Here is an 18,936-nt window from a genome sequence, read left to right on the forward strand (position 1 = left end):
CCAATCAACACCACTCTCTCCCCATCCAATCAGCGCCACTCTCTCCCCATCCAATCAGCTCCACTCTCTCCCCATCCAATCAGTGCGTCCACTCAGCTTGCTCCTCCACGCATTCTGATCGATGATGCACTGGTTGAGATGGTTATGAACACTGTGCAGCTCGACACCTCTCTGATGGTCAGGGCAGCTCGACACCTCTCTGATGGTCAGGGCAGCTCGGCACCTCTCTGATGGTCAGGGCAGCTCGACACCTCTCTGATGGTCAGGGCAGCACAGTGCAGCTCGACACCTCTCTGATGGTCAGGGCAGCACAGTGCAGCTCGACACCTCTCTGATGGTCAGTGCAGCTCGGCACCTCTCTGATGGTCAGGGCAGCTCGACACCTCTCTGATGGTCAGGGCAGCACAGTGCAGCTCGACACCTCTCTGATGGTCAGCACAGTGCAGCTCGACACCTCTCTGATGGTCAGCACAGTGCAGCTGGACACCTCTCTGATGGGCAGCACAGTGCAGCTCGACACCTCTCTGATGGTCAGCACAGTGCAGCTGGACACCTCTCTGATGGGCAGCACAGGGCAGCTCGACACCTCTCTGATGGTCAGGGCAGCTCGACACCTTCTGATGGTCAGGGCAGTTCGACACCTCTCTGATGGTCAGAGCAGCACAGTGCAGCTCGACACCTCTCTGATGGTCAGGGCAGCTCGACACCTCTCTGATGGGCAGCACAGTGCAGCTCAACACCTCTCTGATGGTCAGGGCAGCTCGACACCTCTCTGATGATCAGTGCATCTCTACACCTCTCTGATGGTCAGGGCAGCACAGTGCAGCTCGACGCCTCTCCAAATGGTCATGGAAGCAGCACAGTGCAGCTCGACGCGTCTCCAAATGGTCAGGATGGCTGCAGCTCCAATGGTCAAGGTGACAGCACAGCGCAGCGTGGCTCGACGTCACATTTTTTTGTATAGCACACTTAAACACAATGCAATTGACCCAAGGTGCACAGAAATAAAATAAAAACAGTAATTAAAAACAAAAATATAAGTGGCAAAAAATAAATAAACATACAACAAATAATAGTAATAATAATGATAAACTGATTATGATTGTAGAAAAAAGAAGATATGGTTAATAAATCTACTACTACTATAGACCTAGAGCAAAATGTACAGTAAAGGTAAAGATGGCAGTTAATATAATGCTGAAAAGAAATAGAAATAAGATACATAAACAAACAAGGGGAGAATTAATGGACCTTAAAGGCCAAAGAAAATAGATGGGTCTCTAAATTACGTTATAGAACGTTTAAGTAACGTTATAGAAATAGTATAGTAGAGTATAGAATAAATGCTCTATAATCATGAAATATAGTTCCACTTTGAGTAACATTGCAAGATACCGGCATTTGGAAAAATCTGCAGGCTACTGTTAAAAGTTACGTTTGACCACCTGCATTAGCCTACATGGACAACATAACTTACTTGGCTAGCTGATGAACAACCAAACTAGGTTGCAAAAATGCACATACATTAACTTAATTCTTAATCTCTTTTGATGGTAATTTTGATACCATAGATAGAGACCCAGTCAGACCAATAGTATGAAAAATCAGGAACAGAGTTTATTTACAATGATGCGCATCAAGGGAGAGACAGCATGACTTCAACTAAAGATCCATCAGCTGCTCTAACTAGACAAGGAAATAGTTAGGGTTTAAGTATCCTTCCAGGTTGACGGGAGATGGCGTTGGTCATCCCATCTCACGTGGACTACACTGAATCAGACTCTGATTAGTGGCAACCTGGCAATCCGGAGCAGATAGCTACTGACGCAGCCATGCAGAACAGTGAAACACAATGCAAGTCATAATATTCCCACTCTAAATGCAGTCACACACAGATATACACAGGGACAGTACAGATATCATACAGTCATTACATAGAATCATACTTTTAGTATCAAAGTGACTCACTAATGAGAAATGCAGAACATTAAACCACATATTGGAATTTTGGACATAATGCAGAACATTAAACCATATATTGGAATATTGGACATAATGTTCTATCCCACTTTCTTTCACTTTCCACCCTTTTTTTGCAAAGGAGCTCATCAACGGTCCTCACTCAATGAATGAGGGAGAACGAGAGGTCAACAGTTGACCCAGACTAAAGAGGGAGAACGAGAGGAGAGGTCAACAGCTGTTGTTTGGTGTTGTTTGGTCCAATATATAAGCTAATATTTTTTTTTTAATCCTGTGCTGTGGTTGGTCTAAAACTGGCTCGAAGCCATTGGCAACCCAACTGTGCACCAGGTCAAACCATAGACAGTAAAAGATTCAGGTCAAACTTATAAAAGAGGGAAAGTGTACCAGCGTAGCCTACTTCCAGTGTCAAAATGCGCAGCTAATACAATACGTACAGGTTGGCAGGTCTGAATGTAAGCTAAACGACACGATGATCAAATTTAATGCCTGCCCTCATACAATTCCAGATAGGCTACATTTTACGGCCTTTAATATCAAAAATGAAATATCAGACATATTAACACTTTTTAAGGATCCACAGGTGCTGATGTTATCAACAAGTGAATTTTAGAGATGATATGCACTGGTGTACCTCGCATAATAAATACATTTCTGCAGTGAATCATTTAAAAGATTATTTTGTTACTGAAATAAGTTCAACTGCCTTATAAGTATTTATAGATTTCCTGTTTTTCACCTGAGAGCCTGTGTTCTGTGGAGCGCGCACACACACACACACACACACACACACACACACACACACACACATACACACATACACACATACACACATACACACACACACACACACACACGACAATGTATGTACTATACTCAAAGTATGTACACACAGTAAAAAACATTTACTAGAAATACATACTCAGAAAATCTACACTTTCATCTGAATTTATTAAATATTGTACAAAAAAACATTGTAAAAGCAGACCTGATTGTTGGACAGCAGTTTTTTCAAAGCAAACAGTAATTTATTAATTCAGCTGATATGCGTGGACTCACACACTCACTCACTCACTCACACACATGCACCCTCACACACTTCCTGTAATACTATTAAAGAATGAATGGAAATCAACTCAAAACTCCATTTGGCTTCTACACCACTACTACCGGTATTGACTCTCCTGCCATACACCTGGATGGATTACTGCACGGGCCTACCGGGCCCAGGCCCAGGGGCCCAAGGGGTCAGGGGGCCCTGAAGTCCAAGCCTTTGCATGGAATCATTGCCTCAATATCAACACATCAGGATGTAGGCTATGAATCTGATTGAATTTAGTATTGGCCATCCCCAAAATGCACCAGAATACAGGAAATCACATGGGGAGGACCCCATAACCCCCCCCCCCCCCCATCCCACATATGTGACAATTAGTCGGGGGCCCTTAATACATCTGGGCCCAGGGGCCCGAAAGTTCATAATCCGTCCATGGCCATACACACGCACACACACACACACACACACACTTTCAATAACAGTGTCCATATGGTTACATCTGTATGAGGGAACAATAAAACATGTATTTTATTTATTAATTCAGCTGATATGCGTGGACTCACACACTCATTCACCCACTCACTCACTCACACACACACAAGCACCCTCACACACTACCTGTAATACTATTAAAGAATGAATGGAATTCAACTCAAAACTCCGTTTGGCTTCTACATCACTACTACCGTTACTGACTCTCCTGCCACACACACACACACACACACACACTTTCAACGACAGTGTCCATATGGTTACATATGTATGAGGGAACAATAAAACATATTTTATTTTACATCAGATGGTGGTCTACCCCAGTCCACATTCTGCAAAACAGACACTGGTGTGTGTGTGTGTGTGTGTGTGTGTGTGTGTGTGTGTATGTGCTTGTGTGTGTGTATGTGTGTGTGTGTGTGTGTGTGTGTGTGTGTGTATGTGTGTGTGTGTGTGTGTGTGTGTGTATGTGTATGTGTGTGCTGGATTCCACCCTCACGTAATGAGCTTCTGCTCCACAGACAGACGCACACATCCAGTTCAGGGCTGTGGCTCAACACTCTACTGTTCCCCATTTGATCTGTGTGTGTGTGTGTGTGTGTGTGTGTGTGTGTGTGTGTGTGTGTGGGACCCCATCCAGTTCAGGGCCATGGCTCAACACTCTACTGTTCCCCATTTGCTTCTGTAGAATAAAGTAGAGAAGATGATCATCAATCAGTGTCCATGACAACCGTCTCCCAGTGAGCCAGACCGCATGGGAGACAGAGGGCTCTATTGTGACATCACTAACAGAAGCCATAAGAAACAAATTCATACATTTGACACACTGCAGCAGAAACAGTAAGGGTGGAGCTAAAAAGTCCAACACCACTGGTCTAATCACAAGCACTTAGAGAGTGGCGTCCGACTCAGCCAATCAGGATGGCTGTACATTCCCTTCATGGTGTTTGTGACCTGACTTGTGTTAAACAGTCCTTCACTGGGCTTGAACCTGTGACCTTGGGCATGGGAGCCTGAGACACACTAAGATCAATAGGATTAGCACTCTCACTGGCATTATAGCCTATTGGATTTGTGTTTACTCTGAAATATTGGATGAACTTGCACATCAAATACTGCTGATTTAATTAAATAGATGGACAAAAGGAGGACAAAAATGTGCAGAGCATTTCCGATATCTTCGTCCCTGCGAGAGTTTAACAGGTGTGATAATTCAAAATCCCCACGCTATTTTCCCATAGGAAAAATCTCAAGATACCAGTGGCCGTATTCACAAAGAATTTTAAGGCTAAAAGTAGCTCCTAAGTGGCGAATTTAGGAGCAACTCCTAAAAATAATGGGCGTGTCACTCCTAATTTTTCTCACTAAAAGTAATTCACGAAGCATTTTAGACCTAAAAGTAGCAGCTAAGTCTGGGACAGCTTAAAAGAAGTCGAGAGGACTCCTAACTCACTAAGACCTATTCACAAACAGCTTTTTGTGGCATTTCACGTTGCGATGTTTTGAAATGCGTAGCCTATGCGGCAACAGGAGTTTCCAATCGCGAGGGAACAATTTTGCATTCATAAAAGTGACGCAATAACGCCACCAACAACAACTAAAACTACTCATTGTTAACACGTAAATTAAATGTAACGTTTCATTGTGAATCAAATTAAAATGTTCTCTTCTTTGCAAACGTAGGCATATGGTGACAGATTAATTTAATAATGTTGCAAAGATACTGCATCAATCCGTAGGCCTATGTTTCATTAGGCTACTAGGCTATTTGTTTTGCCTTACTCTTTATTCATTTAGGCTAGGCCTTTTTATTCAGTTATTCATCATCTTCCGTCCTTCGCACTACTTGTGTAGCGCACGCATTCTCAGACCTGTCACCTGTCACTCATCATCGGAGGTGTTTGGAATCATTCCGTTACGTTGCGTTACAATCATTGTTACAATCATCAACAAGCGTTACAATCATCAGCCAATCAAGGTGGTCACTTCAGTCAAGCTTGTGCATGAGTAATGACGTCATCCATAGCAACAAAGACTCACTCTTAGTTTAGGAGTTGTCATTTTTCCTTACTAAGAGTAGGTCTGAAAGGCTTTGTGAATAACTTTTAAGAGAAAACTCCTAGCTAAAATCTTTTAGTGCAATTTAGGAGTACTCCTAGTGGTAAGATAAAAGGCTTTGTAAAATACGGCCCCAGATTTCCTTATATGGGCAAAGATGGTATCTTTTTTGTAGGCGATTGTTATGACCAGACAGAAAGAGATCCTGTAGCAGAGCAGCTCATTCCCATTTTGATTTCCTACCCGAACACAGAATCAATCTGGTTCGCCTAAAGGTTCGCCTGTAGAGGGCCGCTCAGACAGTGTCAGAAGTGCTGTTCGTCATGTTATGAGGTTATGTTGCCATCAAAATGATTTTGGAAACATTATGTTAAGGTAAAAAGCTCTTAAGGGTGCCTTTAACCAGAGTGCCCAATAGCCCAATGAATCAGATCGTGCTTTAGTCTTGGAAAATGAAGAGCCAATTATTTATTGCACAATAGATTGTTAATTGGAATATTGTATTTACATGCTTAAATATGAAATTCTTTATTTAAGTTGTGTATCAATTTCATTTAATTGCTGTAATTGCATTTGTCAGTTAATCTGTTGAAGAAAAAACATGAATCAGGAATCATTGAGGGGGGTTAGGCAAAAGGACACAACCAAAAAACACATATGAGTATAAGTATAAGTATATATATTCTTTTGATCCTGTGAGAGAAATTTGGTCTCTGCATTTATCCCAATCCGTGAATTAGTGAAACACACTCAGCACACAGTGAGGTGAAGCATACACTAATCCTGGCACAGTGAGCTGCCTGCATCAACAGCAGCGCTCGGGGAGCAGTGAGGGCTTAGGTGCCTTGCTCAAGGGCACTTCAGCCGTGCCTACTGGTCGGGGTTCGAACTGGCAACCCTCCGGTTACAAGGCCGAAGCACTAACCAGTAGGCCACGGCTGCCCCAAAGGACTAAATGAGGACTAAATGATGATAATACTTTAACACAGACAGAAAGACAGAAAGAAAAAAATACACAAACATGAGATGGAGAGAGTGGGCAAGAAGAAGGGGGAGATAGAGATGAAAGATGGTGGATGAGTAAAAGCAGATGCACAGAGGAAACAGACAGGGAGACAGAGAGAGAGAACAGAATATAAAAGACAGCCATGTTGGTTCTCATGTTCTAAAGATCTGAGTGGCATGCAGGTATTAGGGGCAGCTGTGACCAACTGGTTAGCACTCCAGACCTGTAACAGGAGGGTTGCCGGTTTGAGCACAGACCAGTGGGAACGGCTGAAGTGCCCTTGAGCAAGGCACCTATACCCCTCACTGCTCCCCGAGCGCCGCTGTTGTTGCAGGCAGCTCACTGCGCCGGGATTAGTGTGTGCTTCACCTCACTGGGTGTTCACTGTGTGCTGAGTGTGTTTCACTAATTCAGAGATTGGGATAAATGCAGAGACCAAATTTCCCTCACGGGATCAAAAGAGTCTATACACTTACATACATCCTATACTATTTACTCACTCTAGCTTCTCCAGTTTGCAGTGTGGGTCCTCCACTAGAGCAGAGAGCTGCTTTACAGCTGATTCACTAATCAGGTTATTGAACCTCAGGTCTAGCCGTCTGAGACTTGAGGAACCTGACGTCAGAGTAGAGGCCAGATAGGAACAGCTTTTATCCGTCAGATTACCGTACCATAGCCTGAAAAAGAGTTAAACGTTTTGAACAGTCCTCACGCCCACACACACTTTCCCCAACATTCACTGTCCTTTACACACCCTCTCTCCCCCCAGCCACAATCACACACACTCTACCATAAATGCTCCCCAACCCACAAACACTCTCTATCTTCCATCTAAACACTCTCACCCTGTCACACACAATCTCTCTCACTCTCTCTCTCTCTCTCACACACACACATACACACACACACACACCCTCCCCACACAAATTTGCTACTGACTACATGAAATCATGCCTACTGTAGTTCCTCCAGTTTGCAGTTTTGATGACAAAGAGCAGGACATAAAAGTTCCACTCCTGAGTCCAGCAGCTCATTGAGATTCAGGTTCAGCAGTCTGAGACTTGAGGAGTGTGCGGTCAGGGCAGAGGCCAGATAGGAACAGCTCTTCTCAGTCAGATTACAGTAACTCAGGCTGAAACAGAGTTTAAACATCTGAATATTAAACCACCATCCTCTACTACGGTTTTCACAATAGCAAAATTATGACTTTGATACAATACCTGCCATACATATCTCAATACCCGATAAGGAAAGAATACCGTGGCCAAAATTTGAAATCCAAAAATATCTGGAAAAGAAAGGACACAGACCTCCTCCAGGTGTGTGGAGTCATTTCTGTTGAATTTAGTGCACTTTTGCACTGTGCAGGTACATTTTGGGTTCATCATCTTAAAGTGCCTAAATGTTTATGATTTTATAGTCAGTAAAAGTAGCAGTTTGTGTGTGTTTTGTTGTTTGTTAGACATTTACATTGTTCATTTACATTGTGTGCTGTGCTTTGACAATGAATTACCTTTAAATAGTCATGTTAGGCTAGATCAAAGTCTTTGGTCAAACAAATAGGTGCAGAACATAAAAGTTCCACTCCTGAGTCCAGCAGCTTATTGCTATTCAGGTGCAGCATTCTGACACTTGGGGCAGCCGTGGCCTACTGGTCAGCGCTTCGGACTTGTAACCGGAGGGTTGCTGGTTCGAACCCCGACGAGTAGGACGGCTGAAGTGCCCTTGAGCAAGGCACCTAACCCCTCACTGCTCCCCGAGCGCCGCCGTTGAAGCAGGCAGCTCACTGCGCCGGGATTAGTGTGTGCTTCACCTCACTGTGTGTTCACTGTGTGCTGAGTGTGTTTCACTAATTCACGGATTGGGATAAATGCAGAGACCAAATTTCCCTCACAGGATCAAAAGAGTATATATACTTACTTATACTTTATACTACTTAGGCAGTAACACTTATACTATACTTAAATACATATAGAAAAAATCTCAAGTTGTATTCTCGTATTGCATACACGGTCCTGTGTGCAGATTCTTTCTGCTGAAATGCGCCGACTCATTGTCAAATTACCAACACGCTGCTTGAACTTGTCTTGCTTTCTCCTAAATGTCAGATGTCACTCTCTTTGGTTTATTTGGAAAAATGTGCTTAAAGATGATGAGTAGTTCAGACTGTCAAAATAGGAAGATTTACTCACGCCGATTATATTAGACCCCCCCCCCCAACACACACACACATACACACACACACACAAACATAACCTCTCCATACACACTCACTTCATGAAATTATGCTGACCATAGTTCCTCCAGTTTGCAATTTTGATGACAGAGTGCAGAACATAAAAGTTCCACTCCTGAATCCAGCAGCTTATTGCTACTTAGGTGCAGCATTCTGAGACTTGAGGAGTCTGCGGTCAGGGCAGAGGCCAGATAGGAACAGCTCTTCTCAGTCAGATTACACTTCTCCAGCCTGAAACAGAGTTGAACATCTGAATATCAATCACCAATCCTTTACTCAGACACACAGACCCACACACGCTGCTCTCCCTTAAACATGACAAACAAGACCCCTCTCTCACATACACATTCTCTCTTGCACAAACCCTCATGCAAACACACTCTCTCTCAACACAAACACATTCCCACACATTTTCCTACAAATGAAGAGTTTGGTCCAAAATATGAGTTTGGTCCAAAACGCTATATCCTCCATTTTAATGAATTTTCATGAATCAAGTTTTTACATTTTGTTTTCCAAGTAATTTCAGTAGAACTGTAATTGGGTAAAACAACACAATTGCAATTTTATTGATATTACTTGAAATACACAATTAAATTACATGTTTAATGTTTTTAAAAATGGAGATATAGCATTTTGGAACCAACCCCTTCAAATACAAAAAAGATTGGTTCTCATTCAACAACCTTACAAAGAAATGTATTCTTAAAACCCAATTACATCGATTTCACAAAATTCTGGCAAGATTCACAGATTCTGGCATTCGCCAATGTAATGATACTTACTGTAGCACTTCTACCTTGCAGTTTCGATGACAAAGTGCAGAACATAAAAGTTCCACTCCTGAGTCCAGCAGCTCATTGTTACTCAGCTCCAGCAGTCTGAGACTTGAGGAGTGTGAAGTCAGAGCAGAGGCCAGATAGGAACAGCTCTTCTCTGTCATAATACAGTTAACCAGTCTGAAACACAACAATAAGTATGTCATACTCACACGGAAACATTCTCCCTCTCTGTAACACAAACACAAACACACACTCACCAACACATTTCCTCTCAACACACTCAGACACACTCCTCCCCACATACACACTAACTACTGTCTTTAACTCCACACACACACACACACACACATGCACACACACACACGCACACACACACACACACACACACACACACACACACACACATACACAAATGCACACAAAACATGCTCACACAAATTCACTACATGAAATTATGCTTACTGTAGTTTCTCCAGTTTGCAATATTGATGACAAAGAGCAGGACATAAAAGTTCCACTCCTGAGTCCAGCAGCTCATTGTAACTCAGATTCAGCAGTTTGAGACTTGAGGAGTGTGAGGTCAGAGCAGAGGTTAGATAAGAACAACTCTTGGCTGTCAGATTAGAGTTAACCAGTCTGAAACAGAATAAAACATTTGAAAATGAATCACCAATCCTCTGCACACCCAACCACCCACCAACACATTTGTCTTTCATCTTCCATGTTGTATTTGTGAGGGCTTGTATGTGTTTGCCTCAACTACTATGCCCTGCAAGACAATCAAGCCTAAAACTAATTTGACACACAGGCATAGTGCACACATCAGGTCTAGCACGATTTCCATTGAGCTTTGGTGGACTTGGCTGTCACTTATGAATGCTACTGTAGCAGCCGCCAAATCACCAGTTAGGTAGAGGAATGAACTCCAGACATTTTAAAAGATCACACACACACACACACACACACACACACACACACACACACACACACACACACACACACACACACACACACACACACACACACACACACACAAAGTGTGTTACTTACCCAGCTGATGTGGATGTTGTGGTCACTGGCAGTAGCTTCTGAAGAACATCATCTGGACTGAGGAGTTCAGTCTGATCTTTCTCTGGAGTCTTTATGTACTTCTGCAGGTCAAACTCAGCCAGCTGCTCTTCTGACATCTCATACTCAAATCTTTTAGTCTTCCTCTCCTGGTAAGAGCATGTCAACATACAAAGTTCCTGAGCTCCTGTCAATGTCCTCCACTACAGCATGGTGATTCAGCTCATTCAGACAGTAGAATAGGTTGATTCTTCTGTCTGAGCTACTTTGATCCCTTATCTTCTGTTTTACATACTGGACTGTTTGCTCTGAGCTATCTGATTGGCTACTGCTCAGTGGCAGTAGTAGCTTTAACAAATTCTGATTTGTTTCCAGAGAAAGGCCCAGAAGGAAGCGAAGGAAAAGGTCCAGGTGTCCATTCTTTCTTTGCAAGGCCAGTTCCACTGCAGTCTTGTGTAGGTCATGAAGTGTTGCAACTCTGAATAGAGCAGAGAGCTGAGAGGTTTGCTGTTGGTCAGACATGTTTCTCTGTCTGTTTCTGAGACAGAGGAATACATGCAAAGCTGCTAGAAACTCCTGGATGCTCAGATGCACAAAGCTGAACACCTTCCCCTGGTACAGCCCAGACTCCTCTCTGAATATCTGAGTACACACTCCTGAGTACACTGATGCTTCTGTGACATCAATGCCACACTCTCTCAGCTCTTCCTCATAGAAGATCAGATTGCCTTTCTCCACCTGTCGAAAAGCCAGTTTCCCCAGTTTGAAAATTGTCTCTTCATCTGTTTCTTTTCTCTCTGTGTACTTGACTTTTGTTATGCCTATCTGGATGATCAGGAAGTGTGTGTACATTTGAGTCAGAGTCCTTGGCATTTCTACACTCTCTGATGCTTTTGATTTGTTCTCTACAACAGTGGCTGAAATCCAGCAGAAGACTGGAATGTGGCACATGATGTAGAGGCTCCTGGATGACTTCAGGTGTGCGATGGTTCTGCTGGCCAGGTTCTCATCACTGATTCTCTTCCTAAAGTACTCATCTTTCTGTGGGTCATTGAATCCCCTTATTTCTGTCACCTGGTCCACACAGTCAGACGGGATCTGATTGACTGATAGACTGCTGCTGGTCGGGTAGTGATCCAGAGGAGAGCAGAGGGAAGCAGATTCCCCTTGATGAGGTTTGTCAGCAGCACGTCCACTGAGGCTGGCTCTGTCACATCACAACACCTCGGGTTGGAGTGGAAATGTAGAGGAAGTCGACACTCATCCAGACCATCAAAGATGAACATCACTCTGTGCTCTGAACTGGTAAAGACTCTGGGATCTTTCATTTCTGGTAAAAAGTGCTGAATAAGATCCATCAGACTGAGTTTGCTCTTCTTCATCAGGTTCAGCTCCCGGAAAGGAAGAGGAAATATGAATTGGACATCCTGATTAGCTGTTCCTTCAGCCCAGTCTAGAATTAACTTCTGCACAGAGACTGTTTTTCCAATGCCAGCCACCCCCTTTGTCAGCACTGTTCTGATTACTTTGTCTTGCCCAGATAAGGGTTTAAAGATGTCACTGCATTTGATTGGTCTGCCTTGCGTTGCTTTTCTCCAGGATGCCTTTTCTATCTGTCTGACCTCATGTTCATCATTGGCCTTTCCTCTTCCCCCCTCTGTGATGTAGAGCTCTGTGTAGATCTCCTGGAGGAGTCTGGTGTCTCCCTGTTGTGTGATTCCCTCAATCAGACATTGAAACTTCTTCTGCAGGTTGGATTTGTTGATCAGCTGATATCTGCACATGAAAGCCAAAAGGCGTTATTTAAGACTAAATCAAACCATTCAAAAACAACCATGGTAAAGATGCTTTAATGTTTAACATTCATTTAACATTCAAAATTAACTGTACAGGATGGAAACTACCTTTACTCATGGTAGCCTTCAAGGCTTGATTTGTACATCCAACTTTTTAAAAAAAAAAAAAAAATTTCTAGCCTTGTTTTAAATATGTAAATCCATTATGCTATTTTTACCGATTGACCTCATGACATCAAACCAACTGTGCAACAGAGACTAATGTTAATGTCCCTGCCACAAGACTTGGATTAAAAAAAAAAAAACATTTTACCTGATTTTCAAAATGTAATACATTATTTTACCTGACAACATACAAACAGACCTAGTCATATCAAATCCATCTAAGTCTTGGTTTCCAAATCTTTTTTTCTTCAACATTTAAATCCATTGTGCTCCCTGACCATTTGTCCTAGTCACATCAAACCAACCGTGCACATTTTTATAGTGGATGGAGTCCACTATCTTGAAATCTCCTGGCTTCTTCTTATTATAGTAGATGGAATCCACTATCTTGAAATTTCCTGGCTTCTTCTTCTTATTATTATTATAACCTTTTTTTTTACATTTTAGTAAAAAGCTATCATTTCAGATTTTTCAAAAAGTTTATACTTTTTGAGAAATAGGGGATTAAAAATGATAAAAAGCTAATTTTCCCCCCATAGACTTGAATGGAGGCTGTGATGTCATATAGCTTAAAGCCAGCTGTGCTCGTTAAGCTCCCAGAGTAGTTCCCGGGCTAATCAGAACACGGGCACAGGTGTCACCTGTGAATCCAACTGTCTCAGCTTCTAAGCATACAATCTGGCGCTCCCTAAAACTACAGATCCTGTTTAAGTGTTTCCCGTGTGTCAAAGTAAAAGTCACAGTCATAGCTCATGCTTTGCGCATTATATCTCTAGAACGGCTTGACACACATGATTAAAATTTGGTACGAGTGTTTGTATGGACTCAAAGATGAAGTGAGTTGATGTTGGAGGTCAAAGGTCAAGGCCATGAATACTCAGCGCGATATCTCAAGAATGCCTTGACATACATGCCTGAAATTTAGTTAAAATTTGGTACGAGTGTTTGTATGGACTCAAAGATGAAGTGAATTGATGTTGGAGGTCAAATGTCAAGGTCAAAAACACCTTGAGTGTTATATCTCAAGAACGCCTTGACACACAAGGTTTTTTGGTGCAAGGGTTTGTATGAACTCAAAGATTAAATGATTCAATGTTTTTTTTTATCCAGGAATCTCCCCACCAACATTAAGCCAGCAACATTCCATCCACTATTGTAATTCCTCTGGCATTACATTTCTAGTTTGTTGTTTTTTTTTCAACTTGTCTATTTTCAAACTATGAATCCATTATGCTCCCTAACCAGCTGACCTGATGACATCAAACCAACTCTGCATAAAAATTCTCTAATGTCCCACACGTCCCTCAAGGCTTGGTTTTCAAAAATACCTTTTGTATCATTTTTTCACACACACACACACACACACACACACACACACACACACACACACACACACACAGACACAAAGCATTAATATCACAGCCATTATCTTACTGTCCAGTGAAGGAGTTGATTGGCAGATCATGGGATCTATCACTCTTCATGGACACACAGCTGGGTATAGGGGGGTGTGACCTCTTCTTCTTCTCTGAACTAGCAAAATAAATACTATTAGCTATATATAACACACACACACACACACACACACACACACACACACATATATATAAAAGCCATTATCTTACTGTCCAGTGGCAGAGTCTCCCCCTTTAAAGTTGATTGGCAGATCATTGGATCTATCACTCCTCATGGACACACAGCTGGGTGTAGGGGAGTGTGACCTCTTCTTCTTCTCTAAACTAGCAAAATAAATACTATTAGCTATATAACACACACACACACAAACACACACACACACACACACACACACACATTCAGGGTTTTCTAAATACTATTAGCTATATAACACACACACACATTCAGGGTTTTCTAAATATTATTAGCTATATAACACACACACACATTCAGGGTTTTCTAAATAGTATTAGTTATATAACACACACACACACAGACACACACACACACACACACACACACACACACACACATACACATTCAGGGTTTTCTGTTGTCCAGTAATTGGCAGACAGTGGGCGGGAAAAAAATGAGATGTCCGACAAATTAAATCTCTCCTGTCAAATTGTATGATTGAAATTGAAATAAACCTTTCCCCCTTACACAATCTGAATTTGAGAATAAGCCTAAAATGTAAGCCTATACTAAAGCAAGAATACATCCTTTGGCTATGTTTTAAAGGAACAGGTTCTACCGTTTGAAAGTTATTATAAACACGCATATGCTGCATTTCAAAAATGGTTCAAGATGGTGAGATGGTTCAAACATGGCCAGGGCCAGTCAGACTAGCCTTAAAAGCTTTTTTCAGAGGCCAGACACGATGGATGATGGTAAATCGGTAACGCCTGAAGCCTCAGATGTCCGGTCAGCTCCACCACCACCAGAGAAAAAAGCACACACACACACACACACACACACACACACACACACACACACAAACACACAGCATAAATATCGAAGACATTATCTTACTGTCCAGTAGCGTCTCCCCCTTTAAAGTTGATTGGCAGATCATTGGATCTATCACTCCTCATGGACACACAGCTGGGTGTAGGGGAGTGTGACCTCTTCTTCTCTGGACTGCAGCAAAACAAATACTATCAGCTATATAACACAAACACACACACACACACACAGCATATATATATATATATATATATATATATATATATATATATATATATATATTAAGAGCCATTATCTTACTGTCCAGTGGAAGAGTCTCCCCCTTTAAATTTTACTCGCCAATCCTTGGAATTATCACTCTTCATGGACACACAGCTGGGTGTAGGGGAGTGTGACTTTTTTTTGTCTGGACTACAGCAAAACAAATACCATTAGCTATATAACACACTCAGACACACACACACACACTCAAACATACACACTCGCACACAGATTTAGAATCTAGGGGTCCAGTTTGGCCTGTACAGGTGTTAGTCTGTTTTCTGATTGATTTGGATTTTGTGTCTTTATCACCGGGGGTGGTGGCAAAAGGGAAGAGGATAAACACTAATAGTCATTCAATCATCTTCTGTTACCACACACAAATGATGATACTTTTCTTATTATTACTTTTTTATGTTATTTTGCAATTATTGTACTTAGAGACGTGCTATCTTAATTAAAAGCAAACAAACAGGAGATAAGTGTAAATATATTGTTAGTGTAAATATATTATTATCTTTATAATTGTTTTTATTATTGTTGTCTTACCACAGTAGCTCACAATCGTGATCCTCTTTTTCACAGGAAGTCATTTTAGGCCAACACACCCCTTTTCTTGGGATCACCCTCTCCTGGTCTTACAGTGGAGAATGATAAATATATGTACACAGACATACACAGATCATCTGGAGCCAGTATGATTTCATTTTGATACCATAATCCCTGGGTGCCTGTATGTATGTATAGTGTATGTATGTATGTATGTATGTATGTATGTATGTATTTGCTAGCATCAACACGTTTCACATCAATTTATCTGAGTCTCGGCTACAGTTTAAGCCCATAGTTATTAATTCAAAATATTGATTTTAATATGATGCTCCTATTTGTCCCAGAAAACATATTTTTTTACATATTACACATAACCACAAGACAAAAGACTGTACATTGTACTAATGTCATTTCCAGGCAAAAGAAACGTATTGGTCAAATAAGAATCCAGATTTGGCTTCCTTGCAGTGCCCTCTGCAGGCCACATGTGTAGAGGAGGATGGCAGCTCTGCAGTGCCCTCTGCAGGCCACATGTTCAGAGGAGGATGGCAGCTCTGCAGCGCCCCCTGCAGGCCACATGTGTAGAGGAGGATGGCAGCTCTGCAGGCCACATGTGTAGAGGAGGATGGCAGCTCTGCAGTGCCCCCTGCAGGTCACATGTGTAGAGGAGGATGGCAGCTCTGCAGTGCCCCCTGCAGGCCACATGTGTAGAGGAGGATGGCAGCTCTGCAGTGCCCCCTGCAGGCCACATGTGTAGAGGAGGATGGCAGCTCTGCAGCGCCCCCTGCAGGCCACATGTGTAGAGGAGGATGGCAGCTCTGCAGGCCACGTGTGTAGAGGAGGATGGCAGCTCTGCAGTGCCCCCTGCAGGCCACATGTGTAGAGGAGGATGGCAGCTCTGCAGGCCACATGTGTAGAGGAGGATGGCAGCTCTGCAGTGCCCCCTGCAGGCCACATGTGTAGAGGAGGATGGCTGCTCTGCAGTGCCCCCTGCAGGTCACATGTGTAGAGGAGGATGGCAGCTCTGCAGCGCCCCCTGCAGGTCACATGTGTAGAGGAGGATGGCTGCTCTCTGCAGAGAGACCTGGCAAAGGAGCCCCCTGCAGGCCACCTGGATGAACAACAGCAGGAGCCACCGGGGCAGCTGCTGACCCAATTCCCACAATGCTTTGCATTTGAGGAGGCGTGAGGAGTTGGGACTACATACAGGGGGACACCGTGCCTGAATATGATGCCAGTTGGGACTGACCCCTCAGGTGCAGTGTTCCCGTACATACAAGTGGGCACAGTCCCTGAATATGATGATGCCAGTTGGGACTGACCCCTCAGGTGCAGTGTTCCGTACATACAAGTGGGCACAGTCCCTGAATATGATGATGCCAGTTGGGACGGCTGACCCCTTAGGTGCAGTATTCCGTACATACAGGACCGTATGGCAGCCAGCTTCTACTGTAGATGGCTGAGGATGGACGTGGAGGAATTGTGCTACACTAAAATTGTGCTACGAATTGTGCTACGCTATGCTGACTGTTGTTGAGAAAAATATTGCGGAGTGATGTTTGTAGATTGAAATGAAATGCTTAAATGGTTCACCTGAAGTCTCCTTTCTCCTTCAGAGATAGATAAGATACTTTATTGATCCTCAGGGGAAATTCAAGAAAAGTAGAAAAGTCAGTTAAGAAAAGTATAAAGTTCAGTAGAAAAGCATCTGAGATTAACAACTGTGATTAAATTAGGGAACAAAAAAGCCAGTTCAATTTGATGACCTACTTTACAGTTGTTTCTTTTTACAGTTTAAAATATGAATGCTAGGAATATGGACTAGACTAGACATACTGTATGATCATCTAGTCAGACTGGATATACACTTCCTCTCTCACTTTGAGTGTCTGTGTGAGAGTGAGTGAGTACGCATGTGCTCTCACATGTGTGTATGTGTGTGTGTGTGTGTGTGTGTGTGTGTGTAAGAGTGTGTGCGCGTGAAAGTGAGTGTGTGTGTGAGAGAACAACTGAAAGGAAATTACCATTTTTAAAACTATGAGATCTAACCACTACACATCAAACCTCAATAATAATAGTAATAATAACTCTGCACATTATTAAACCAATCTTGATATTGACTATACTCTGACTTAAATTATGCCATCTGTACTGGAACAGTATCATATGTTTTATTTAAAGTAGTTTTATGAGGAATTGTATTTCCTGCAGTAACCAAGACTCTTTAAACCAGACAAGCCAGCGCAGCATAAACTCCCATGTAATTCTCCCTCATGACCAATCATGAGATCATCAGCATGACCATCACAGTGACACAGCAACAAAATCCAACAGACCAAAGACTACACTTTACATTAATCAGCCACATAAGCTACAGTAGGTGTTATACAAAAAACATGTATTTCATTTTGAAGAAATGAAGGCACCTGCACTATACCAATGTTGAGATTATTAGCATATTGTTTGTTCACAACATAGAGACAGGCAGATAGCACAGAGAAACAGGAAAGACATAAACGGCATAAAAAGCAGCTTTAACCTCTATGATTGATATCAACAGAAGAACCCCACATTACTCTAAGCACAACACCTCTGTAAACGATGAAGAAATAATATGATGAAAGAAACTTGCCCTGCTTTATGGGTGCTTTGTGAATTTGTTTTTCTGTTTATCCATTTCCTCGAAGCTCAGGTGCTTTCTGTGGGCAACTTATTCGATGGCTTCAGTCCCAGACGTTAAATCCACATTCAGAGCACCAAGAAAACCAGTTGATCTTGTTCGGTCATTGATCTCATGTTTGATTAAGTGTTTTTCTTTGAGGCCCTACTCTCTTGAATCAGGGCCTCAAAGACAATGATCCAAAACATACCCAAACAAGGCAAGAAATGGTTAACAGAGAACAATATCATCATTTTAGAGTGGCCCAGGCAGGGTCCAGACCTCAATGCGTCAAAAAGTGAGCACAAGGCCAGAGGGATGGCAAATAATCTTTCCTGACTCAAAACCCGGATTGCTGCTAAACAAGATGCGGTCTAGAATCATTGTGGACACATGGAGAGGC

General features: G+C 42.5%; 1 pseudogene; it reads right to left on the reverse strand.

The window, feature by feature from the left end:
• Nucleotides 1-2,912: 2,912 nt before the first annotated feature.
• Nucleotides 2,913-18,536, reverse strand: LOC143136235 (protein NLRC3-like; annotated as a pseudogene).
• Nucleotides 18,537-18,936: the final 400 nt, after the last annotated feature.

Source organism: Alosa pseudoharengus, unplaced genomic scaffold (assembly GCF_046254945.1).
Source record: "Alosa pseudoharengus isolate Yale_2024_CS ecotype anadromous, Long Island Sound unplaced genomic scaffold, YU_APseudo_1.1 YU_APseudo_1.1_scf_1, whole genome shotgun sequence".
Taxonomy (NCBI): Eukaryota; Metazoa; Chordata; class Actinopteri; order Clupeiformes; family Clupeidae; genus Alosa; species Alosa pseudoharengus.